The sequence below is a fragment of the Acanthochromis polyacanthus genome, chromosome 18 (assembly GCF_021347895.1).
Source record: "Acanthochromis polyacanthus isolate Apoly-LR-REF ecotype Palm Island chromosome 18, KAUST_Apoly_ChrSc, whole genome shotgun sequence".
NCBI lineage: Eukaryota > Metazoa > Chordata > Actinopteri > Pomacentridae > Acanthochromis > Acanthochromis polyacanthus.
This window is the reverse complement of record NC_067130.1, coordinates 33,136,067-33,162,216: the sequence shown is the minus strand read 5'-3', so window position 1 is coordinate 33,162,216 and position 26,150 is coordinate 33,136,067. Positions and strand designations below refer to the sequence as shown.

The 26,150-nt window shown below is 40.7% G+C and overlaps 1 long non-coding RNA gene across 1 annotated transcript; it reads left to right on the top strand.

Moving 5' to 3' along the window:
• The first annotated feature begins 969 nt into the window (after positions 1 to 969).
• Positions 970 to 20,699, top strand: LOC127530980 (uncharacterized). The gene is made up of 3 exons (XR_007937771.1): positions 970 to 1,064; positions 1,307 to 1,479; positions 12,823 to 20,699. It is a non-coding gene; the product is annotated as an uncharacterized LOC127530980 (long non-coding RNA).
• Positions 20,700 to 26,150: the final 5,451 nt, after the last annotated feature.

Here is a 26,150-nt window from a genome sequence, read left to right as displayed (position 1 = left end):
GAATACATCCACATTAGAGTTCAGGACCAAAAACAACTAAAACTACGTAAACTAATGTGTAAAACAACAACTGTTCATGGAGACGTAGAAACACGACACAGACCTTACCATTGATTCTCCTGCTTTGTGTTATTTTGGTAGATTTTTTGAGAATATGCGCCATAGAAACAATCTTAAACTGATGTTTCAGTTATATCGTATGCCACAAAGTTTGCAAATTTTACTAAAAGAATCATCAGAATCTACAAATGTTTAGTCTGTAATAAGGATGGAGCTCCAGAAATACTGGATTCTTCCATCAAGCAGCTGCAGTGTTTCCCTTTACAGCGTTCCTGCCTGGTTCCTGCTCACGGCTTTAAAACGCCACCCAAAACCTTTGCAATGAAGGATTTCTGTTACTAATTTGTGCTCCACAAGCCTGCCCTGAAAACACCACCATGACATCATCAGAAGGCTTTTTCAAAGCTCCTTAGTAACCACACAAGACATTATACAACTAATAGTGTTCTCTTTAAACACAAAAATCACACAAAAGTCACAGAACAACAGCAAAATCTGTGGAGTTGCTCTTTACATACTGAAAATCTACAGCCGGAAAACATATTTCAGAGACTGGGATGAACAGGAGTTTGTAGGGTCCCAGATGTAGAATAAATAAAGTAGTAAGACTCGTTTGAAGGAGCTACTAGAAAGAGACTAGTGAGGGAGGCCACCAAGACTCTATGACTCCTCTGAAGGAGTTCCAGCTTCAGACTGTTCATCCAACAACTGTTGTCTGTTCTTCACCAGTCAAAGCTTCATGGAGACAAAGAGAAAGACTCTGATGGAAAAAGCTCCAATTAAATGTGGACTAGAGTTCACCAGAAGACATGTGGAGACTCTGAAGACACCTGGAAGAAGGTTCTTTGGTCTGAGGAGACCAGGATGGAGCTTTATGTCCATCAGAGTAGATGATAGGTTTGATGGACACCATCACAAACACACCATCGCTACTGTGAAGCACGGTGGAGGCAGCATCATGATGTTTCTCAGCAGTAGGGTCTTGAAGGCTTGTAAAGATTGAGGTAAAATGATGTAAATTATTTTCTAGTTTTGAAAAATAATAAAAGTGAGTGACAACTTCTTACTGATATACTTTTATTTGAGCTTCAGTGCTTCTTTAGTGACTTTAGAAACATCTTCTATAAATAAGGAGATATCTAGATGTAGATGTGTTTGATTCTAATGCTCCTAAATGCAGGATGAACATGTTATTGACCAGAACTCTGCTGTTTCTAATCTATTGCTGCTCAAACATCGTCTGTAGAGGAAGAAGAAGGTTTTCCAGAAGTTGTCGAACAGACCTGGATCTTTCACAGCACATCTGCACCGCGGTTCTTTCTGCGAGCTCTTCCTGTGGTTTTGACGTCTCCGAGTGATGCTCTTCCTGTCCGTTGCCTGGCAACAGAGGAGAAAAAATAGATGAGGTGATGAGTGAAGGTGAGCCCGAGGGAGATGGGAGGGGAGGAAAGAGAAAGGGAGGCGATGGGAGGGGGGAGTAAAGCTGTGGTTGTTATTTTCTTCTTGGCGAGCTTCGGAGGATTGTTCCATTTCAGAGCTCCAACGTTGCTTTTAATCAGAAAACTACAAGAGATCTGCTGCTGGTTTCACCGACGACAACACAGAATGTGGATCAGAAAAAGGTTTCAGTGCTAACTCTGTTGTTCCATGTTGTATATTTCTTGTCTAAACTGAACTAAAACACTTTACATGGACACATTAACACTGTTTTCCTTTAATTCTGCATAAACTACCCATAGTTGACTCCTTTTGGGGTCATTCTGCCTCAAATCATCAAAATTTTAGAACAATTTCTACTCAACCATCTCTGATCTGCTTTAAAAATATGAATATTTATGAAGATATGATTGAATCAGAATGTGTAATGTTGGACCAGTAGATCCAGTAGTTTCTGATTGTGGGTCATCAGGAGGACAGCAGCATAATACAACTAATTAGACCGATCTGTGGGGAGTTTCCATGTCTTGACTTAGGTTTAATGTTAATCTGATGCTCTTATGTGAGACTTTATCTGAGTATCACAGAACTTTGTTGGAATTAAATGACTGAATGCAGCAATAATGCCCACAGAAATGACACAAAACTAAACAAACTAAGATTAATGGCAACCAAGTTGGGTCTGAAAATGAAAAAGTGTATTTTCTTAGTTATGTTTTGAGAACTCAGACTGTTTACAGATATTTAAGTTTTTTGTGCTACAACTTGTCAAACCTGTTCAGTTGTAAAAGTTTGGCTGAAATACCGTAGATTGATCCAGTGTTTTTTTGACCCATCCATCAACCCCATCCTCCATCACTTCACTAATCAAGCTATCTATTGGCCATAAATACTAAAGATGTAACGGTACCTTACAAAACCTTCATGGTTTTAAATAAACCTCAGTTTTGGATGATTCTACTACATGTTTGGTGTAGCAGAATAATCAATTTATTTATTTTCACAAAATTAAAATATGAAATTTGAAATAGTCATGGATAAAGTCCAATGTTTCATTGACCCATCCATCCACCCCAGCCTCCTTACGGTAACTTAACTTCTTCTTTTGCTCCTGTTATACTTAATCAAACCACTAGAGGGCGTCATCACTCCAACATATCTGACTTTGGTGTATTTTCTGAACACGACTACTATTGGTCGTACTTTGTAAAGACGTAACAGTTCATTTCACAAACTTCACGGTTTGAAATGAACCTCAGTTTTGGATGGTCCTGGTTTGTGTTTGGTGCAGTGGAAAAATTAATTTAACTTATTTATTTTCACAAAACGAAAATACTGAATATACATAATAGTCGTGTTAAAGTCCGATGTTTTACTGACCCATCCATCCAACCTGACCTCCTCCCAACACTGTCTTTCTGACTTTACAATTACTTAAGGTCTTCTTTTGCTCCTGTTATAATTAATCAAACCACTAGAAGGCACCATCTCCAACACATCTGACTTAGTTGTATGAATTTATAATGTCTTGGTTAAAGTCAACAAAACGTTTTGTTGATCCATCCATCCACCCGGATCTCCTCCCTGCACATTTCTGGCTTTTATTTTATCTACTTGTTCAATATTCCAGATTCTGCAAAAAATGACGTGATGAGAAATAAGAGAAAATTTCAGGTACATTATAAAACGTTCTGTATGAAAAACATTCTGTTGGCTGAGGCCTCAAGAATGTCCGAAAAAAATCGTTCTTCCAACTAGCACTATGTCCTGAAATGAAAAATATGCCATTTTTAAAAAGAAAAAAGAGGTTCTTATTTATATTTGTAGAACCATTTTTAAAATCCAGAACTCTACTTTGACCAGATTTTCTACCAATATTTTAGTTTTTACTCTAAAACGTGTTAAACCTGCTCAATCAGTTATGAAGCTTCAACAAAAAGAGCAAAATTAAAGTATTCTACATGTTTATTTTTGTATTATTGTGACCTGCAGCTACATGTGGTTCAGAAAATATCACTACTTGACTTCTGAATGATCTTTTTTTTGTTAATTTGGGCTTAAAGATGGAACTTTTCATTAGTTTTTCATATTCGAGGCACTTTTTGTTGACCCGTCCATCCACCCCGACCTCCTCCCGTCACATTTCTGGCTTTCATGTTAACTCCTCCATAATCACAGGTTATTTGATCTACTTGTCCAATATTACAGATTCTGAATCAATGACATGATGAGAAATAAGAGAAACTTTCAGGTTTTTATCTTTAATAGTTCCTCAGATGTTGTTAAAGTAACCAGTAGACTTTGTAGGGTACGTATACTGGTGGTGGAGATTGTCCTGTTTAAAAACATCTAAATACACAAAAAGTACATGAAACACACTGGTTTTACCTCAATGGAAGGTTTAAGATCTAATATTTCCCAAAAGAAAGTCTAATAGTTCCTCAGATGTTGTTCAAACAGACTCAGATTTATATGAGAAAATTCCTGCTGAAAGTGGGTCGACGGGTGATTTTATAATTAAATTATCTCTAAAAGTGTTTGTTATCCATCTAAAATTGGAAAGATGCCATTTTAAATACTCCTAGTTTGTTACCAGAGTTTATCCAGCAGCAGAACTGTGATGATTTTAGATGAAATCAGTTGAAGCTCAGCAGCTGCTTCGGTTTTTCTGCCGTCATCAGGATGGATTGAGCCTTTTAAGATGATCAATAAAGACATCACAGAGCGTCATCTCTGCTTTCTGTAGCATCAGCACAACGTTCTGCTTCACCGGCAAACTGGTGGAACCGGACTGGACCAGCAGGAGATACGGATCAGTGCCACGGGAAAACAGAAAATACGACATTTTAATGTTCTTTAGGGTTCAGATGTTTGACTGTGGAGCTTCAAACGGTGCTCAGATCGATCCGGTATGACTTATTATTGAGATGTATAAAAACTGCAAAAAAACAAAAACAAATACATTTCTAAAAAGTGAAAGTATGTCCAAAAAACAGCCACTAAATAAAAAGTAGAATACTGTAGGGTTCAAAAACTGTAAAATTGTGGAAAATAATGACAAACATCTGTAAAATATAGATATTTTAATGGCTTTAAGCACACAAAAGTAATTTTACTGTCAGAATACAGATCTTTGATGCAGATGTTATGTACAATTTGTCATGTAAATTATTAGTTTTCTCTTATTTTACTAGTTATCTGTAATAAAACAAAAGGAAAATTGCAAAATAATATTTTTTAATTATTCATAATTGTTTCTTCATCGAAATTATATTTCTTTAAACTAGCATTTTTTTCTTTATTTTTTTAACATTTTGTCTTAGAATTCTTTTTTTGCAGTCAACATGTAGATTAATATTTTTTCTGATTTTACCAGATATCTGTCATCAAATCAAACAGAGAAAATTGTAAATTAACAGTCAAAAATAGAAATAATGTTTCTTTCAAATAGCATTTTTCAACAATGTTGTAAAAAAAAAGGAAAAAAAGGAAAAAATACAAATTTTCATTATTTATTCAAATGTATTTATTTTTTGCCGTGCAGTCAACATGGATAAATATCTTATTCTCTGATTTTACTAAATATTATCATCAAAAACAGGGATAAAATAAATAATTACAGATTTACATATATTAAATATAAATTTTACAGTTAAATGTTGCAATAGAACAAAATAGTATTTGTAAAAATACTGATTTATACAGGTTTTGATTGGATTGCTTGCATTTAACATGTAAATTAAAACATTTCTCTGTGATTTTAGTGGATAATATCTGCAGTTAAACAAAAGAGGAAACAGTTTGTAGAAATTAAAAATATAATCAGGGTTTAGAAATAGACTGGAGCGAATTTAACAGACTGGAAATGATTTAAAGGCACATCTGTGTATATTTAATGTCCCACAATCCACTCTACATGTCAAGAGGAAACTCTCTGCAGACCTTCACAATAAGAGCGTGATGAGTCAAAGATCAGAAATAAAAGCTCCTTTAAAGCTCCCAGTGACTCCCAGCAGCTCTGGATTATTTAGCATGTCTATAAATCATAGATCTTCATTTAAATTTGGGTTCTCTGATTGTTGGATTCTCCTGCTTCAGTTTCAGTTCAGCAGAGTTAACGGCATCATTTCTATAATTAATAAATATTTGAGATGAACACCTGCTAAATCAATAACACAGATTTTATAGAGTTTACGTCTTTAATAAACGTTCATGTTACAGATGTTTCCTCCTCTACTGTAATCTGTGGAGCCTGAAGCTGTAAATGTTAATAAGTCAAACATGTATGATGAATGAACGCATACATCATACATGTACGTAGATAAATCCCATCGGACCAGTGGGAAAAATTAATTCATCTTCAGTAGTTGCTGAAGAAAAGTCAACTGAAGGTCCAGTTTCCTGATTTAATGAATCTGAGATCGTTTGACATCCAGAAAATGACAACATGGAGGTCTAATGCAATGATGCTTCCACCACCGTGCTTCACATCATGATGCTGCCTCCACCGTGCTTCAGTCATGATGCTTCCACCACCGTGCTTCATCCATGACACTGCCGCCACCGTGCTTCATCATGATGCTGCCACCACCGTGCTTCATCATGATGCTGCCTCCACCGTGCTTCAGTCATGACGTTGCCGCCACCGTGCTTCATCCATGACGCTGCCTCCACCGTGCTTCATCCATGACGCTGCCGCCACCGTGCTTCATCATGACGCTGCCTCCACCGTGCTTCAGTCATGACGCTGCCGCCACCGTGCTTCATCCATGACGCTGCCGCCACCGTGCTTCATCATGATGCTGCCTCCACCGTGCTTCAGTCATGATGCTTCCACCACCGTGCTTCATCCATGACACTGCCGCCACCGTGCTTCATCATGACGCTGCCTCCACCGTGCTTCATCATGACGCTGCCTCCACCGTGCTTCATCCATGACGCTGCCGCCACCGTGCTTCATCATGATGCTGCCTCCACCGTGCTTCATCATGATGCTGCCTCCACCGTGCTTCAGTCATGACGCTGCCGCCACCGTGCTTCATCCATGACGCTGCCGCCACCGTGCTTCATCATGATGCTGCCTCCACCGTGCTTCATCATGATGCTGCCTCCACCGTGCTTCAGTCATGATGCTGCCTCCACCGTGCTTCATCATGACGCTGCCTCCACCGTGCTTCATCCATGACGCTGCCGCCACCGTGCTTCATCATGATGCTGCCTCCACCGTGCTTCATCATGATGCTGCCTCCACCGTGCTTCATCCATGACGCTGCCTCCACCGTGCTTCATCCATGACGCTGCCTCCACCGTGCTTCATCCATGACGCTGCCGCCACCGTGCTTCATCCATGACGCTGCCTCCACCGTGCTTCATCCATGACGCTGCCGCCACCGTGCTTCATCCATGACGCTGCCGCCACCGTGCTTCATCCATGACGCTGCCACCACCGTGCTTCATCCATGACGCTGCCTCCACCGTGCTTCATCCATGACGCTGCCGCCACCGTGCTTCATCCATGACGCTGCCTCCACCGTGCTTCAGTCATGATGCTGCCACCACCGCGCTTCATCCATGACGCTGCCGCCACCGTGCTTCATTATGACGCTGCCTCCACCGTGCTTCATCATGACGCTGCCACCACCGTGCTTCAGTCATGATGCTGCCACCACCGTGCTTCAGTCATGATGCTGCCACCACCGCGCTTCATCCATGACGCTGCCGCCACCGTGCTTCATCATGATGCTGCCTCCACCGTGCTTCAGTCATGATGCTTCCACCACCGTGCTTCATCCATGACACTGCCGCCACCGTGCTTCATCATGATGCTGCCACCACCGTGCTTCATCATGATGCTGCCTCCACCGTGCTTCAGTCATGACGCTGCCGCCACCGTGCTTCATCCATGACGCTGCCGCCACCGTGCTTCATCATGATGCTGCCGCCACCGTGCTTCATCATGATGCTGCCTCCACCGTGCTTCAGTCATGATGCTGCCTCCACCATGCTTCATCCATGACGCTGCCACCACCGTGCTTCATCATGACGCTGCCGCCACCGTACTTCATCATGACGCTGCCTCCACCGTGCTTCAGTCATGATGCTGCCACCACCATGCTTCATCCATGACGCTGCCGCCACCGTGCTTCATCATGACGCTGCCTCCACCGTGCTTCATCCATGACGCTGCCTCCACCGTGCTTCATCCATGACGCTGCCGCCACCGTGCTTCATCATGACGCTGCCTCCACCGTGCTTCATCATGACGCTGCCTCCACCGTGCTTCATCCATGACGCTGCCGCCACCGTGCTTCATCATGATGCTGCCTCCACCGTGCTTCAGTCATGATGCTTCCACCACCGTGCTTCATCCATGACACTGCCGCCACCGTGCTTCATCATGATGCTGCCACCACCGTGCTTCATCATGATGCTGCCTCCACCGTGCTTCAGTCATGACGCTGCCGCCACCGTGCTTCATCCATGACGCTGCCGCCACCGTGCTTCATCATGATGCTGCCTCCACCGTGCTTCATCATGATGCTGCCTCCACCGTGCTTCAGTCATGATGCTGCCTCCACCATGCTTCATCCATGACGCTGCCACCACCGTGCTTCATCATGACGCTGCCGCCACCGTACTTCATCATGACGCTGCCTCCACCGTGCTTCAGTCATGATGCTGCCTCCACCATGCTTCATCCATGACGCTGCCGCCACCGTGCTTCATCATGATGCTGCCGCCACCGTGCTTCAGTCATGATGCTGCCTCCACCATGCTTTATCATGACGCTGCCGCCACCGTGCTTCATCCATGACGCTGCCTCCACCGTGCTTCATCCATGACGCTGCCGCCACCGTGCTTCATCCATGACGCTGCCGCCACCGTGCTTCATCCATGACGCTGCCACCACCGTGCTTCATCCATGACGCTGCCTCCACCGTGCTTCATCCATGACGCTGCCTCCACCGTGCTTCATCCATGACGCTGCCGCCACCGTGCTTCATCCATGACGCTGCCTCCACCGTGCTTCAGTCATGATGCTGCCGCCACCGTGCTTCAGTCATGATGCTGCCACCACCGCGCTTCATCCATGACGCTGCCGCCACCGTGCTTCATTATGACGCTGCCTCCACCGTGCTTCATCATGACACTGCCACCACCGTGCTTCAGTCATGATGCTGCCACCACCGTGCTTCAGTCATGATGCTGCCACCACCGCGCTTCATCCATGACGCTGCCGCCACCGTGCTTCATCATGATGCTGCCTCCACCGTGCTTCAGTCATGATGCTTCCACCACCGTGCTTCATCCATGACGCTGCCGCCACCGTGCTTCATCATGACGCTGCCACCACCGTGCTTCATCATGATGCTGCCTCCACCGTGCTTCAGTCATGACGCTGCCGCCACCGTGCTTCATCCATGACGCTGCCGCCACCGTGCTTCATCCATGACGCTGCCTCCACCGTGCTTCAGTCATGATGCTGCCACCACCGTGCTTCATCATGACGCTGCCTCCACCGTGCTTCAGTCATGATGCTGCCTCCACCGTGCTTCATCCATGATGCTGCCGCCACCGTGCTTCATCCATGACGCTGCCGCCACCGTGCTTCATCATGACGCTGCCACCACCGTGCTTCAGTCATGATGCTGCCACCACCGTGCTTCACGTCATGACGCTGCCACCACCGTGCTTCATCATGAGGCTGCCTCCACCGTGCTTCATCCATGATGCTGCCGCCACCGTGCTTCATCATGAGGCTGCCTCCACCGTGCTTCAGTCATGATGCTGCCACCACCGTGCTTCACGTCATGACGCTGCCACCACCGTGCTTCACATCATGATGCTGCCTCCACCATGCTTCAGTCACTACATATTTTGATGAAGTTTAGCCGTACAACAATTCAACATTGTGGAGGCTGGGTTGACGAGAGACTATCAATCTTAGAATGAAGTTTTATTTTATGTTGTTTAAGTTTTTAATTGCTTCTGGGTTCATTGCAGAAAAAAAATCACACTTTTTTCCAACATTTTTAAATGTTAGAATCCTGGTTAAGGTTCAGCACCAAAATGTTAGTAATCACAAAAACGTTACAGTTTGGGTTAAAATATGACTGTTTACATGTTTCAGTGTAGTTTAGCTGCGTTGGATCATAATGCTGTGGCGACTGGGTTGACGGCAAACCAATAGTCTCAGAATCAAGTTTCCTTTTCTGTGTTGTTCATTTTTTGTTTTTTAGTTGCCTTCTGGTTGTTTTCAGGAAAATATCCCACTTAGTTGACACTTTTACATGTTTAAAGCTTGGTTTGGCACCAAAATGACTTGGTTAGAGAACTGAAACTATGATTTGGATGAAAATAAAACTTTCACTACATGTTCAGATGCTGTTCAGATGTACAGCAATGTGACTTTGTGGAGACTGGGTTGATTAGAGAACATCAGTCTCAGAATTAAGCTTCTGTTAAAGTTTACTGTTGTTTACTTTCGGTTCAGTTAAGAAAATATCCGTCTTCTTGGACTATTTTACATGTTAGAGTATTAGTTAAGGTTCAGCACCAACATGATTTGTTCAGGAAGAGTAAAAACGTCCTGGTTTGGGTTGAAATACGACCGTTTCACTGCATGTCTGGATGTAGTTTAGTTGCATAGGAACGTAATGTTGTGGACAGACTAGCAGTGTCAGAATTCAGTTTTATTTTCTGTTTACTTTCAGCTTTTGTTTGTTTCCTGGTTAGTTTTAGGAAAATATCTCCGTCTTGTTGGACACTAACATCTTAGAATCTTAGTTGAGGTTCAGCACCAAAGTGACCTGGTTAGAAGGAGGAAAAACGTCCTGGTTTGGGTTGAAATACGACTCTTCCTCTACGTGTTTGGATGCAGTTTAGTTGCATAGGAACGTAATGTTGTGGCGACCGGTTGCTGCACTACGTCGACACGGAAACACCAGCTCAGATTTGGACGGTTTGTGTTTAAACGGGCTGAGGAAACGTCCACATATGATTTATCTTCAGTCAGTAATGTGGCCTCTTTTCATGCAAGTAAAATTCATCCTTATCTCCCGGCAGCCTGCTTTCTCTGCGCTTCAGAGTCTTTTTTCCAGCAGCAGTGTCACCTCCACTCCCTCCTTCCTCCCTCCATCTCCCGCTGCTTCCATCCTCCTCCCCGCTTCGCCGTGTGTTTGCAGATGAAACGGGCAGCCTGCCAGTTTTTCATATTTCTTGGCAGCAAAGTGGCGAGCCAACTTCCTGGGGATGGGGAGGCGGCGGGGCTCGAGAAAGGTTACATTTGCACAATGTGTCCGCGGAAAAAAAACAGCAAAAGAAGGGAGGGAGCGAAAAAGAAAGGCAGAAACAAAGGAGGAAAGAGTGAAGAAGAAAGAGAGGAAAAGCTGGGCTGGGGTAATGGAAAAAGCCCTCTGGGGGAATATTCAGCGTGCAGGACTATCGAGTTGCATGATGTCGGTCCCCCTCTTTCTGTCTCTGGAATGTTCCACCTTCCCAGCAGCTCTGGAATGAACGTTTGACGGGTTTGTGTTGGGATGAGGCTGATTCCAGACCAGTAGTGTCAAACTCATCTTAGTTCAGGACCACATTCAGCCCAAGTTCATCTCCAGTGGGCTGGACCAGTAAAACCACAGAATAACCGATAAATAACCACAACTCCAAATGCTTCCTTTGTTTCAGTGCAGAAAGGACATTCTGAAAATATTCACGCTGAAGGAAATCTCTTTTAACCAAAGAATATGAACGACCTGAAGTTTCTTGAGTTTAATTTCAACAACATTCATCCTCAGTTTATCATTTCCACATTACAACTTCCAGATCAGAGTGTCTACAAAGGAACACAACGTTTAGTCACCTGGAGCTGAACCAGAGAGGATTTAATGGAGGATCAAAATGACAAGTCAGACAAAAAAAAAAAAAGACAAAAAACAGCAAAATCAAGACAAAATATTGGAAAAAACAGACACAAAATGACAAAAAAATGTGACAAACATGGAGCAAAACAAAAAAGAGACAAAACAGCCAACAAAAAAATGGACAAATGACAAACACGAGAAAAAATTACACAAATGACAAAATCAAGAAACAAAACGACAAAAACATGACAGATGACAAAATTCAGACAAATAACAAAATCAAGACAAATATTACAAAAATGAGACACAGAACAACAAACAAACAATGAGCAACTATTTGAAGTGGTTTCTATATTTTTTGCAAAGTCGTCCCGCGGGCCGGATTGGACCCTCTAGAGGGCTGGTTTGGCCCATGAGCCACATATTGGACACCCCTGCTCTAGACCAACAAATAACCGCTACGAAGCTCCGTTAGGATGAAGAGATGGTCAAACCTTCTTTGAGTTCAGTTGTTTACCTCCCCTCAGAACGATAAAACATCTCAGAGGTGTGTCTGTCAGACAAAGTAAAACTAATTAACATTCAGCAACCACCTGGAAAATCAGCCTTAATGACGGATTCCATTATACAGGGCGTCCTCCACTTCTGTTGGAATTCTGTTCCGACATCGCGACATAACACGACTTTCACCGTCAGTCGGAACCCACATCTCCTACTCTAACACAGCGATAAAACTATAATCTAGGACAGAAGAACACTCCTTTTGTTCGAAGCACTGCCATCAGAAGAGTCTGATTTACGTTTGGGAGCCGTAATGAAGGACAAAAAGTTAGTGAATGAAGCACAATCCAAGGTGGCGTAGAACCGGCGAATGCGAACAAAGCCGTCTTCCTCATTTTGTGATGTTAGAAACATGGTTCGGCACGAAAATTTCTTGGTTACAGTTCAGAAAATGTTGTGATTTAAGTAAAAAAAGATGCTGTTTAGCTGTACAGCAATGAAGCTTCATGAAGACTGGGCTGGTTCAAGACTTTCAAACTCAGAATAGATCGAGGACGTCGTAAACAGAGGACCTGCAGTATTATGACTTCGTGTTGTGCACCAGAAAAAAATAACTCTCACATAGTATTTTACAAATGTTCCCAGCTTCGTTAAGTTACAGAAAATAGAGTAAAACCACCAAAAAAAATATTTATTTGCATGTTAACCATTAAAAGACTCGACCAAATTGTAAACTACATCCAAAATCTTTTTTTTTTTCCAGTGGTAGTTTATTTTACAACTTTGGTTCAAAAATAATTTCAGAGTTTTTACTGCATTTCTCTAGTCCAGATTTAAGTTGAGTTTTTTCCCAACAGATATTTCTCTTTGTCTCCATAAGCTTTGACTGGTGAAGAACAGATGTTTTTAAGTGATGTTAATCCGTATTGTAAATAACATCTAACATCTTTTCTCCTCATGACAGGGTGAAGACAAGCCCCCCCATCTATATGAACAACCAGCTAAGAAACACAGTTCCAAAGCAGGATTATTTTCAGTATAGTCTCATTCAACTTTAATGCACTCGGTCCAATGATGCCAAATGCATTCAAGCTTCACTGTTCCTTCGTGGATGAACGTTACATCTTGAACCTCCAGATTCTCCTCAACAGCATGCATGACCTCATCATCGCTCTGACAATGGCAACCAGGTAAGTGGGTCAGAAAGTCCCTGAAGTTCTTGGACTCACCAGAAAACATCAAAGGAGAAAGTTTGTTCTTACATTATTCATCTAAACAGTCTCCTTTATCTTCGACACACTTTGTTCACCGATGTTTAAACTTTGCTGTCCCTTCATGGAAGAAGATCACATCTTCAGACTACTTAACAACATGGATGACATCATCATCAATGTGAAAATGGAGACGATGCAAGAAGGGTTTTAGTTTGAAATAGATGGCAGTCTGCTTCCATAAACATTAGTGACTTCGTAGACAGTAAAATAAAGTAGACAGACATGCCTCTTGTCGTGGCAGCAGATTGTCAAGTCATTTGTAAACACATTAGCTCAAAGCCCCACCTCACATGTTGTTTTGGACAATACTCACGATAGTTTCACTGCTTTCATAGTGTGAGTTTTCATCTGTACTGTAAATTGCACTTAACATGGTAAGAACACACCCATCTACATGAAAAATGAATTATGAAACAGTTCCAACATGGCATTACTTTGCAGTATACTCTCATTTAACTTGAATGCACTCGGTCCAGTCATGCCAAGTGCTTTCCAGCTTTGCTGTCCCTTCATGGATGGTTACATCTTGAACCTCCAGATTCTCCTCAACAACTTTGAAAATGGCAACCAGGTAAGTGGGTCAAAAAGGTTCAAAAGTTCTTGGACTCACCAGAAAACATCACAGGAGAAAGTTTGTTCTTACATTATTCATCTAAGTAGTCTCCTTTAACTTCAACACACTTGGTCCACTGACGTTTAAACTTTGCTGTCCCTTCATGGAAGAAGATCACATCTTCAGATTCCTTAACAAAGTGCATGACCTCAACATCAATCTGAAAATGGTGACAACGCAAGCTAGTACAAACATTAGCATGTTTGTGGACAGTGATATGAGACTATATAGTTTACAGTTAAGTCTCTTGTTTCTGGGTGAACCAAAACATTTTTGGTTTATGTCGTACTCGACCTATAGTGTTCTGTCGTTACGTCAGAGCTGGTTATGTGGAACTAGTTGGTGAGTGGAGCGGATTAATACGTTGTCACGCGGCACTATAAGACGACTTTGTTTGCATTCGTCAGTTGTACGCCACCTTAGATTGTGCTACATTCACTAACTTCATTACGGCTCCAAGCGTCAGACTCTCCTGATGCTTCAAAGAAAAGGAAAGCCGTCTCCATGGAAGTGAAATTAGACAGAATAAAACACTGAAGTTGTAAAAACAGTGCAACATATTGTTATCTTCTTGTAAAATGATTCATACATGCATGAAAGTTGCTAGTATTCATGACGTTTCCAAAGAACCAATTGATCAGCCTGTCCTCAAACCAAAAACGACCACATAGGTCATCTGTACACGCCCGTATTACGACCCAGTGTTACGTTTTGACTATGCGACCTCTGGCGGTTGAGTAAATAGCGACACTCTGGAGTCGCAGGTGACACATCACCAGGAACAAACTTTTATCTAACACTATCCTTGTCCCTATCCCTAACCTTAACCATAACCCTAAACCCGTGTTGGGAAAGTGAGGGAAAAGCCGTTTCGTGAATTAAATCCCGTAATGCGTTCCTTTTCCCCGTAGGGGTGCTAACATAAATACGCTCTCACGGGTCGTATTCCGGTGCACGGTGCATACGACCGATGCGGTCGTATGAATTTGAGGACTTGTTGGATTGATGTATGGAACGGCTTTGTTTATATTTTCATTGGAGTTTCGACTTAAGTGTAGGAACGGAACTCCAACCTAAGTCGAGGACCTCCTGTATACCCAAAAAGCCGAATTAAACTGCAATGAATTGAACACGGTGGCAGATTGTCGACTCATCTGTGAACACATTAGCTCAAAGCTCCACCTCACAAAATGTTTTTTGGACTATATTTAGGATAGTTTGACAATGTATTTACTGCTTTCATAGTGTGACTTATCTGTACTGAGGATTCTATCAATCTAAATGAAAAACTAGCGTTTAAAACACGGCTCCTTTTCAGCAATGCCTTCGAAATAACAGCCTCCACCGCTGAAACGATTCTGTCTTTGCCTTCTCTGTTTCTCTGCCACACAGAAACAGAAGCACCACCACCCCCATTCTCCACCATCCTCCCCTCCATCCTCCCCTCCCCAGCTCCCTCTCCTCTTTGCTGTGCTGCTTCTATAATTCAAATCCTGTCATGCTTGTTCCAGACTGCTGGCTCCAGCCCCCCATCACCACCCGGCAGCCTCCACCCCTCTCACACTCTCTCTCTCTAGGAAAGAAAAGCAAAAAGGGGGGGGAAAGAGCTTCTTTGAGGGACAAAGCTGACAGAACTACACAGACAAATATACCGAATGTGGAAAAAAAGCCACCGTGCTGTGCATTTGGATTTTTTTTCCCTTTTTTTGCAGGAACACCGAGCACTCTTTTCTGCACACGCCTCCTCATTAGCTCAATTTCGGTTCCTCCGTTATTTCTGATTTTGGTGGGAAAAGAGAGGTCGGTTTGCTTTAATTACCCACTTTAACAGATACTCCACCGGTTTGCTTCTGTGACGTCTGGAGACGTCTGAGAGATACTTTAATTAAAAATGATCAAAGGTGTGGAGGAGAGATAACAAAGATCAGTCAAACTGTTAGCCGTCAAATGTGGCATGTGCATTTGTAGAGAAAGCCATGAGAAAGATCCAAAATGGCGGACAGTGGCAACATAATTTTGGAAGTCGGCTTTCTAATTTTTATCTTATTAACATGGTTCCACACATTTCCAACAACTTAGAGTTCGATGCTGGAAACAGAAACCATCTTTGAACCTTCTAAGTACACTAAAAGCTCATTAAACCAAACACGCAATGGAACAAAAGTCTTAGAATTAACCAGACTTACTGGATATAGAAACACTTTAAGTGAAGCGAGTACTTTGAATTTTGTTTGCGATCTTACAGTAGTTGGAAAAGTCAACTTTACATTGGTGCAGATTGGTTTTTCCAACTCTTTAATCCTCATAGCTTTACAGCTTAGCATACAGACCATGTAGACAAACATGGATCCAGGAAGTAGCCACATTACCTTAAGTTCTCAAAGTCGTGAGAAACACGATGATGAGAACATAATGACCGTCTTGGTGGCCCATTTACACCAGGACCGACATGGAGGTAGAGTGTTGTGTCAAAACAAGCTACAAAGACATAAGTTATTGTGTCAAAGCACGCAAGTTTGGATTCTACATCAAACTCCACATATTTTGACAATAAACCAAGCAAATTGTTCTACAAGATCATTTTGTGTGAAAATTTATGGGGCTGCACATTTGAAATGACGGCCATCTTGAAAAATGGTTGTCAGTGCCTGCCATTTTAAAACAATTCATGTGGCTAACGTTCTTTTGTGAAAATTCACGGAAGTCAACTTCGCATTGGTGCAGGTTGGTTTTTCCAACTGTTTTGTCCTCATAGATTTACAATTTAGCATCAGATCAGAACATACAGACCATGTAAACAAACATGGATCCAAAAAACTAGCCTTAAGTTCTCAAAGTTGGGAGAACATTCCAACAGCAATAAAAAGAAAATCATGACTGTCTTGATGGCCCATTTACACCAGGACCGACATGGAGGTAGATTGTTGTATCAAAACAAGCTAGGAAGAGCATGAAAGTTTGGATTCCACATGATAAATTTCACATATTTTGACAATAAACCAAGCAAATTGTTCTACAAGATCATTCTGTGTAAAAATATATTGGGCTGCACATTGGAAAAGGAGGCCATCTTGAAAAAAAATGGCTGCCAATGGTTGCAAGGGTTTAAAAAATTTGCGTAGCTAATGTTCTGTTGTGAAAACTCACCTTGTGACAGACATGTGAGACAATTTTGGTGCTGATGGAGTAAATAAGTAAATTTTAAAAACTTTACATTAGTGCAGGTTTTTTTTCCCAACAGTTTTATCCTTGTAGCTTTACAGGTTAGCACCAGATTAGAACAGACAGACCATGTAAACAAACATGGATCCAAGAACGAGCCACATCGGTTTCAATAAATGTTTGGTTGCTTAGGTTGAAGAACTTGCTGGTTCTTAGTTCTTGTAGCGATAAAGAAGTATTACTTTGGGGAAAATTTCAAAATTAGGCACATTTTACAACAAATGGAACAAAACAAACATTGTGGTAGATGGACAGATAAACAGAACTCTGAATTTTAACACCAGGAAACATCAGTTCAGTTCCCATTTTTCACTCAATTGTTCCATTTGAACTGTTTAATTATAAATGTAATCATATTTTTTTAAAAACTCCTCTGGTCTAAAATAAGTTCTTTAAAACGAAACCATAAACTAAATCAATTCATTTCTGTGCCTAAACACACCCACAGCTGTGTCACATCATAAAGCAGATTTATGACGTGATAACTCCGTGCTGATGGCCTGTGTACAATCTATAGGTGGTTTATGATCCGGACGAACCATAAAACACGGAGTGGTTGTTCTCTGACGGGACATTTACATAAGATGCTGCAATGTTGGTGTTACGCCGATGGATAAACCAGAAGGAACCTACTGATGGGGGGTAAATAGAAGCTGTAGATCTGGTCAGCGCTGTCTCAGGTTTGGAAAAAGGTAGAGGAGATGATTTTTTACATCAAGGTGAGCGGACTAGAAGCGATAAATACTCAGTGTGTGAAACAGTTACAGGGGAGCCCAGTCTCTACAACATCACATTCCTATGAAATTAAATTGCATTCTCAGTACTGTTTTTGAAATAAATGTAATTTCCAAGCTGTCATGCTGTAGGAAAGGTGGCTAGTTAAAGTCTGAGTTAGGAGATATGAACCAGCAACCAGACTTTCACCCAGAAGACCATCATCAGAGAATTAAATTCAGTTTTCTGTCTTTGTTTACTTTCAATTTTTACTCACTTTCTGGTTTGGTTTCAGAAAAATACCAACCTAGACAGTGAGTTAGATGCTTGGTGGAGGTTCCCCAGATAGCAAATTATGGGTGAATCAATGTTGAATCTATGTTGAGACCTAACGTCGAAATTATACAGAAAGCGCAAGGTTGATAAAATGTTGAGTCAACGTTTGCTTACATAGATTACATGTTTGCAAACATAGATTCAACATTAATTAAACATTGACCTGTCAAACATTTTAATTAAACCAAAATACAACGTAGATTCAATGGTATCTTTTAAACACAAACTTCAATGTTGACAAAATGTTGTTGAATCATTGTTGATCCAACCATCAATCTTCAACCGTAACCACAATTCAACCTTCTTAACCCTAATTCAACATTGATTTAACATCTTTTGCTATCTGGGTAAAGTGTGATTTATGGTTGAAAAGCAAACGTTGACTCAACATTTTATCAACCTTGCGCTTTCTGTATAATTTCTACGTTAGGTCTCAGCATAGATTCAACATTGATTCACCCATAGTTTGCTATCTGGGTTGTGGTCATAGTTACATTAAAAACATGTGCTTAAAGTTATGGGATGGTCATGGTTAGAACACACAGCAAGAAAGAAACTAGTGAGGGAGGCCACCAAGACTCTATGACTCCTCTGAAGGAGTTCCAGCTTCAGACTGTTCAACAACTGTTGTCTGTTCTTCACCAGTCAAAGCTTCATGGAGACAAAGAGAAAGACTCTGATGGAAAAAGCTCCAATTAAATGTGGACTAGAGTTCAGCAGAAGACATGTGGAGACTCTGAAGACACCTGGAAGAAGGTTCTTTGGTCTGAGGAGACCAGGATGGAGCTTTATGTCCATCAGACTAGATGATATGTTTGATGGACACCATCACAAAGACACCATCCCCACTGTGAAGCACGGTGGAGGCAGCATCATGATGTTTTGGATCATTGTACTACTGCATCACCCAACTAGTGCTCTTCTAGAAGATACCTTCAGAAACCATTTATTAATTAACTATCTATCACCAGTGGCAGCAACTTCGCCCCAAAGTCATGATGCTGCCTCCACCATGCTTCACTTTTGATATTTTTATGTTTATATTTTCAATGAATTGACGTTTTGTAGAAATCTGATCACATTTTGACACAAAAGAGTCTATTAGTGAATCCTGAACAAAAATAGTCAAAATAAATGAACCCTGATTCAGTCTCAGCTGAATGTTTGATGTCATATACCTTTAAAAAATATTAATTTAATGACTACTAAACAGATGATATGTTGTGACTATGATCATTAGACTTAATTGAAAGCCTCATTTTGGTGTTTTCTCAAACAAACAACAATACTGAAGCTGGGGATCTTATTGAAACTTGACCTAAGGGTGTGTTATTGTAAAAACACAGGTTTGCTTTATGGCATTTAACTCAGGGTTTTCTTCAGGGGCAGCATGGCTCAGTGGGTAGAGTGGCCATCTTGTAACTGGAAGGTTGCTGGTTCGATCCTCGGCCTGTCATGTTCATGTCGAGGTGTCCCTGAGCAAGACACCGAACCCCTAATTGCTCCTGATGGATTGTGGTTAGTGCCTTGCATGGCAGCTTCAGTGTGTGAATGGGTAAATGTGACATATCATGTAAAGTGCTTTGGATAAAAGCGCTATATAAATACAACCATTTCATTCCTTCAGGGTCTTTTTCTGAGCAGGAACCTGAAGGTCCTTGTGGACGTGGAGCTGATGGACCAAACGTCCTCCACAGCTGATTGGCAGGACTCATAGCTCACACTGTGTTCGACTCGGGGTAATTCAGCCATAATGGAACATTCTCCTCGGCCCGGCCCGCCTCATTGCCTCCTTCAGTCTGATGTCGCAACAGCAACAACTTCAGTCATCGAGGAGCAACGAAGCCGTGAAATTGCTCCAACAAATCTTTGTAATTCTCACACAACTGGACGGATTGTTTTATCCGAGGTAGAACATCGAAAATCAGCAGAGGACTTCTGTTTGACCATCTACGATTTACTTTAGACTTTATTTTTAATCATAAGCTGCAGATATTTATAAAGATATCTGTGACATTTTAGCTTCATATATTACATGCTTGCAGAGATAATTTATTCAAAATCCACCCATTGACCCACTTTCATCAGGTTTTTTTCTCACATTTAAATTTGAGTCTGTTTGAACAACAACATCTGATGGACTGTTAAAGACAAAAACCTGAAATTTTAAATAAATTATATTATTGTCTAACAGTCATGAGTACACCTATTACTTTTTTCTGACCGTACTTACATATTTTAACTCTAAGCGATGTTTTTAATGCATCACTTTTCCAGTTTTTTTGCATCCAAAGTCCTCAGATTTTCTGGTCAGCATTCTCTGATGTGTCTGAAATTTTTATAGAATAAAATTTGGATATTTATAAAAGATATTTGTGTAATTTTAGTCTCATATATCCAACACTTTCTGACATAAATTTGTTTAAAAATCTGCCCGTTGACCAACTTCCGGGAGGTTTTTTCTCACATTAAATCTGAGTCGGTTTGAACAACATCTGAGGAACTATTAGAATTTCTTTTGGGAAATATTAGATCTTAAACCTTCCATTGAGGTAAAACAAGCGTGCTTCAAACAGGACAATCTTCACCACCAGTATACGAACCCTACAAAGTCTACTGGTTACTTCAACAACATCTGAGGAACTATTAAAGATAAAAACCTGAAAGTTTCTCTCTTATTTCTCATCATGTCATTGATTCAGAATCTGTAGAATCTGTGTTTAACATGTGATGTTTTATTTGTCCGTCTGAATTCTGAGTGTGAAACGTTCACTGCTTTGGGAATATTAGACTCTCTGAGATCTGCAGCGTTCTCTAGACGTTAGCAGGATAAAGACTGCAGCCTGAGAGTTAAATACGTGGATCAGATTACAGAGAGAGAGAGTCAGGACTTTGCTGTTAGGTCTGGACAGCTGCTTCCAGCCATCAGATGTCCGACCAACAGCAGTGTTTTATTGTTTCTTTGTGTTTTAGCAGGAGACTCGTCTACATGATATCCTGAGAAACACTCATGAATTACAGTAATATCCTTCAGATCAACATAATCACAGCTGCTTCACACCAACATGAGTTTTTTTCTCTTTTGACCTTTTATTAACACATTAATGCAGTTTTAGGTCACAGAACCTTTTGGTAAACTCTTGAAGACATTGAAGACACGTCAAAATTTAAAGCTAAGTTTGAACAACAGTAACTGAGGAACTATTAAAGATAAAAACAGAAATATCATATGACCTAGAAAACGGCTTACTATTAAAGATAACAAAAACAAAATTGTTATTTTAGTTGAACTTTCATAACTGATTGAGCAGGTTTGACAAGCTGAACCACAAAAACTCAAATATTATCAGATAATCTGATCCAAGTAGAGATCTGGAGTTTCAACACGGTTCTCAAAACAACTACGAAAACATTGTTATTTTAAGAATATGGGAACAGTTTTCATTTTTAGACCTAAAAAATATCACTAGTTCATTCTGCTTTATCAGTTTTTCTTATATGAGCTCAAATACAAAACTTTTCAATTCATTTTCCGTATTTGAACCACTTGTCCAATATTCCAGATGGTTAAAGTCCAACGTTTTGTTGACCCGTCCATCCACCCCAACCTCCTCCCGTCACATTTCTGGCTTTAATTTCTTCTCCTCCATAATCAGAGATTATTTGATCTACTTGTTCAATATTCCAGATTCTGAATCAATGACATGATGAGAAATAAGAGAGAAACTTTCAGGTTTTTATCTTTAATAGTTCCTCAGATGTTGCTGAAGTAACCAGTAGACTTTGTAGGGTACGTATACTGGTGGTGGAGATTGTCCTGCTTGAAGCACGCTTGTTTTACCTCAGTAGAAGGTTTAAGATCTAATATTTCCCAAAAGGAAATCTAATAGTTCCTCACATGTTGTTGTTCAAACAGACTCAGATTTAAATGTGAGAAAAAACCTGATGAAAGTTTTTAAATAAATTTTCTTGAAAAGTATATAATATGTTGAAGTAAAACTGCAGGAATATTTTTTACATATATTTATAGTTTATGATAGAAACATTTTAAATAAATGTAGAGATAACTGGGCAGACAGAAACTGATGATTTAAGATGAAATAACTCGTTATGAGCTGGCATAATGAGCAAACAGTCGCCTATTTACTCACCTACTGGACATAAAACAAAAGGATTCATTTGCATATCTCAAACACTGCACAAAGAAAACCAGATTTGTTTGGTATTTTGGATGAACTAAATGTTTATTTTAGCTTCTACTGCAGAAAAATGAGTTTTTTGTTGTATAAAAACACAAAGAATGACTTTTACCAACTTGTCTTTCGGATATTTTACTATTATCTCGGAAATGTTGAGCTAAAATTTGACAGATATCTTTATAAATATCTGTAGTTTGTGACAGAAAAGTTTGAAGTAGATGCAGAGATGGTTGAGCAGAAAGAACCTGATGATTAACTGGTTCTGGGCTTATATAACGAGCCAACAGTCGCCTGGTTATGTCTCAAAAGCTGCACAAAGAAAACCAGATTTTTGGTATTTTGGATGAACTAAATGTTTGTTTGAGCTTCTCCTGCAGAAAATGAGTTTTTCTGTTGCATAAAAACACAAAGAAAGGCTTTGTAACAACCCTTCCTTGGTGTTTTTGTTCTTTTTCTGGGCTAAGGTAGCAGCTAACGGAGCAGATCTGCTGCAGAACCGTTGGAACCGTTTTTCTAAACCCGACAGCCGTCTTCATTCAGACTCAGGAGGCGAGAAAGAAAGAGCAGACAAAGCTGGAGGGCTGTGAGCAGAATGTTTGCAGGCTTTTCTTTCTGTTTCGCTGCCTCCCCTCCCTTCGTTCCTCCACCCCAGTTAGCTGGAGACACTGAAAAAAAAAAAGAAAAAATGGAGGCAAAACGAAGCCACACAAAGGCAGCGCTTTGCTTTTTCTCCATCGCCGGCTTACTAATCGGCGTCTTTGCCGTGCTCGATGCATGCCTGTCGCCCGTTACACGGCAGCATTGCCATGGCGACCGGGGTCTGAGTAATCATTTGTGCAATGACCCCTATTCTCCAGAGGGAAGACGGAGGGAGGATGGGGGAGCTGCAATGAAAGCAGAGCCAGCAAAAGCAAAGAGGAAGGAGGGGGAGCAGCCAGCAGAGCAGCAGGGACCCAGACAGCGAGGAAAAAAACAGATTTTCTTTCTACTGGCAGCAGGGAAAGAAGCTTTTATGTTTTTATATAATGAACAGAAGTGAAAAAAGAAGGAGGTGGTGGTTTGTCTCAGGGAAAAACTGGCAGATAACGAACGAGTGGAGGACAGAAAGGAGAAGACAAAAGGTTTCCAGTAACTGAGCTAATGAACGTAACGTCTGAGCTGTAGGTGGCGCTGCAGGAGAGTTCAGGAGGGAGAAGGGTTCATCCTCTGGTGATGCGTTCACAGTCATTCATTAGTTGTTGGTGTTTTTGTGTTATTTAAACGCTGCAAATCATCTCAGTTCACTGACGAATAGTAGAATAAAGACCTTCCAATCATCCGGTTCTTTACAGTCGACCATGTCTGCATTTACTTGAAACTTTTCTATCATAAACTCTGGATGTTTATAAAGGCATCTGTGAAATTTTAGCCTCATATAACAAATACTTAAAGAGATAAAGAGAAAAATGGTTCTGCAGGAGATCTTCTCGGTTGGCTGCTACTTTAGCTCGGAAATGAACAAATATACGAAGGACGAGTTGGCAAAATGTCTTTTTTGTGTTTTTCTGCAACAAAAAATAATTTTCCTACAGTAGAAGCTCAAAGAACCTTATAGTTCATCCAAAACACCCCTAAAAAATCTGATTTTCTTGGTGCAGCTTGTGAGACATTCTGTTGTTTCATGTCTGGTCGATGGTCAAACAGCCGACATCATCCGCTTCTTTCTGCTCAACTATTTCTGCATTTGCTTGAAACTTTGCTGTCATAAACTGCAGATATTTTCCAAGATATCTGACAATTTTTAGCTTCATATATCAAATATTTAAAGAGAAAAATGGTTCTGCAGCAGATCTGCTCAGTTAGCCGCTACCTTAGCTCAGACAGGAACAAAAATACGAAGTTGTTAAAAATTCATTCTTTGTGTTGTTGTGCAACAAAAAAATAAATAAAAAAATTTTGGCAGTAGAAGCTCAAACAACCTTTTGATTAATCCAAAAACTAGGGCTGGCCCGAATAGTGGTTTCTGAATATTATAGAATAATAGTGGCCCGAATATTCTGACACCAAAATTAATATCCGGATACTGCCATAGCGAACGAATATTCGGATATTCGGGATATTCGGGTCCAGCCCTACCAAAAACACCCAAAAATAATCATATTTTCTCTGTGCAGCTTTTGAAACATGCAAATGAATTCAGTTCAGTTTAAACGGGCGACTGTTTGCTCGTCACATCAACTAAAGAAGAAGTTTTCCATCTCGGTTCCATCAGGTTCTTTCTGCTCAACTATCTCTGCATTTACTTGAATCTTTGTCCTAAACTATAAATCTTTATGAAGATATCTGTCAAAATTTTAGCTTCATATATCAAAAACTTAAAGAGATAAAGAGCAAAATGGTTTCAATGAATCTGCTCAGTTAGCTGCTGCTTTAGCTCGGAAAAGAACAAAAAAGGACAAGTTGCTAAAATATCATTCTTTCTGTCTTTGTGCAATAAGAAAAAAAAATCTGCAGTAGAAAATCAAAGAACCTTTAAGTTCATCCAAATTACCAAAAGTAATCAGATTTTCTTTGTGCAGGTTTTGTTGTTTTATGTCTAGTAGGTGATTAAATCTGGTTCTTTCTGCCCAACTATCTCTGCCTTTACTTGAAAATTTTCCGTCTTAAACTTTGGATATGTATAGAGATATCTGTGCAATTTTAGCTCAATATATCAAATACTTTCCAAGATAATTTAATTTAAAAATCACCCATTAACTCACATCAGTATTTTTTCTCACATTAAATTTGAGTCTATTTGAACAACATTTTCTGAGGAACTATTAAAGATAAAAACCTGAAATTTGCTCTCTCTTCTTTCTCATCTTGTCATTGATTCAGAATGTGGATAGAATTAGAGTTAGAAATGTGTAGGGAGGAGGTCAGGGTGGATGGACGGTTTAAATATGAAGTTTGGAAACTCCACAACTCGACTTAGATCAGATTATTTTAGTTTGGTGAGGTAAAACTTGTCAAACCTGCTCAATCAGCTATGAAAATAAACAAAAATAGCCCATTCTTTTCATTTTTGTGACCAAGTATTTCATATTAAAGTATTCTTTTGTATTACTGTAACCTGCAGCTACATGTGGTTCAGAAAATATCACTAGTTAACTTCTGGATTATCAGTTTTTAATGTTAATGTGTTCAAAGATGAAACTTTTTGTTTTCTGATTTCAGCACTCTCAAAGTTGATGGTATGACCCAGTTAGATCCTGCCTTTATGGAGCCTATAAAAAGTATTCCCCCTCTTACAAGTTTTCTCATATTACTGCTTTTCAGCATTGATTTATGGTCAATTAAAATTGGCTTTTTGGACAAGAGTTTACCAAAATGTATTCATGTCAAAGTGAAAACAGACTTCTACAGAGTGATGCCAATCATTTACAAGTGAAGAAGAAAACTGAAATCAGTGATCTCATAAGTATTCACCTCCTTTAAAGTGTCTCTAACTGATCTCAGCTGCAGCCAGTTGGTTCTAGAAGTAAATAAAAGTCAGTAAATGGATGATCTGAGGTCAGTGATTGTAGTCTAAAGACTCCTGGATCTGGAAGGTCCAGTCTCTGGTGGATCAGAGCTCCTGGATAGAACTACACCATGAAGACTGAAGAACCAAGAAACTCTGAGAAAAGGTTGTTGAAAAGCATCAGTCAGGACGATACAAGAATATTTAAAGTTCCTGAAGATCTCCTGGAGTCCAGTTAAATCCATCATTAAGAAATGGAAAGAAGATGGAACATGAATGGATCTGACTAGAGCAGGACGTCTTCAAGACCTGAGAGACGAGAGAGGGAGGCCACCAAGACTCCTATGACTCCTCTGAAGGAGTTACAAGCTTCCCATCATGATGCTGCCACCACCGTGCTTCACAGTGTTGATGGTGTGTTAGTGATGATCCTCAGTGTTTGGTGTCCAT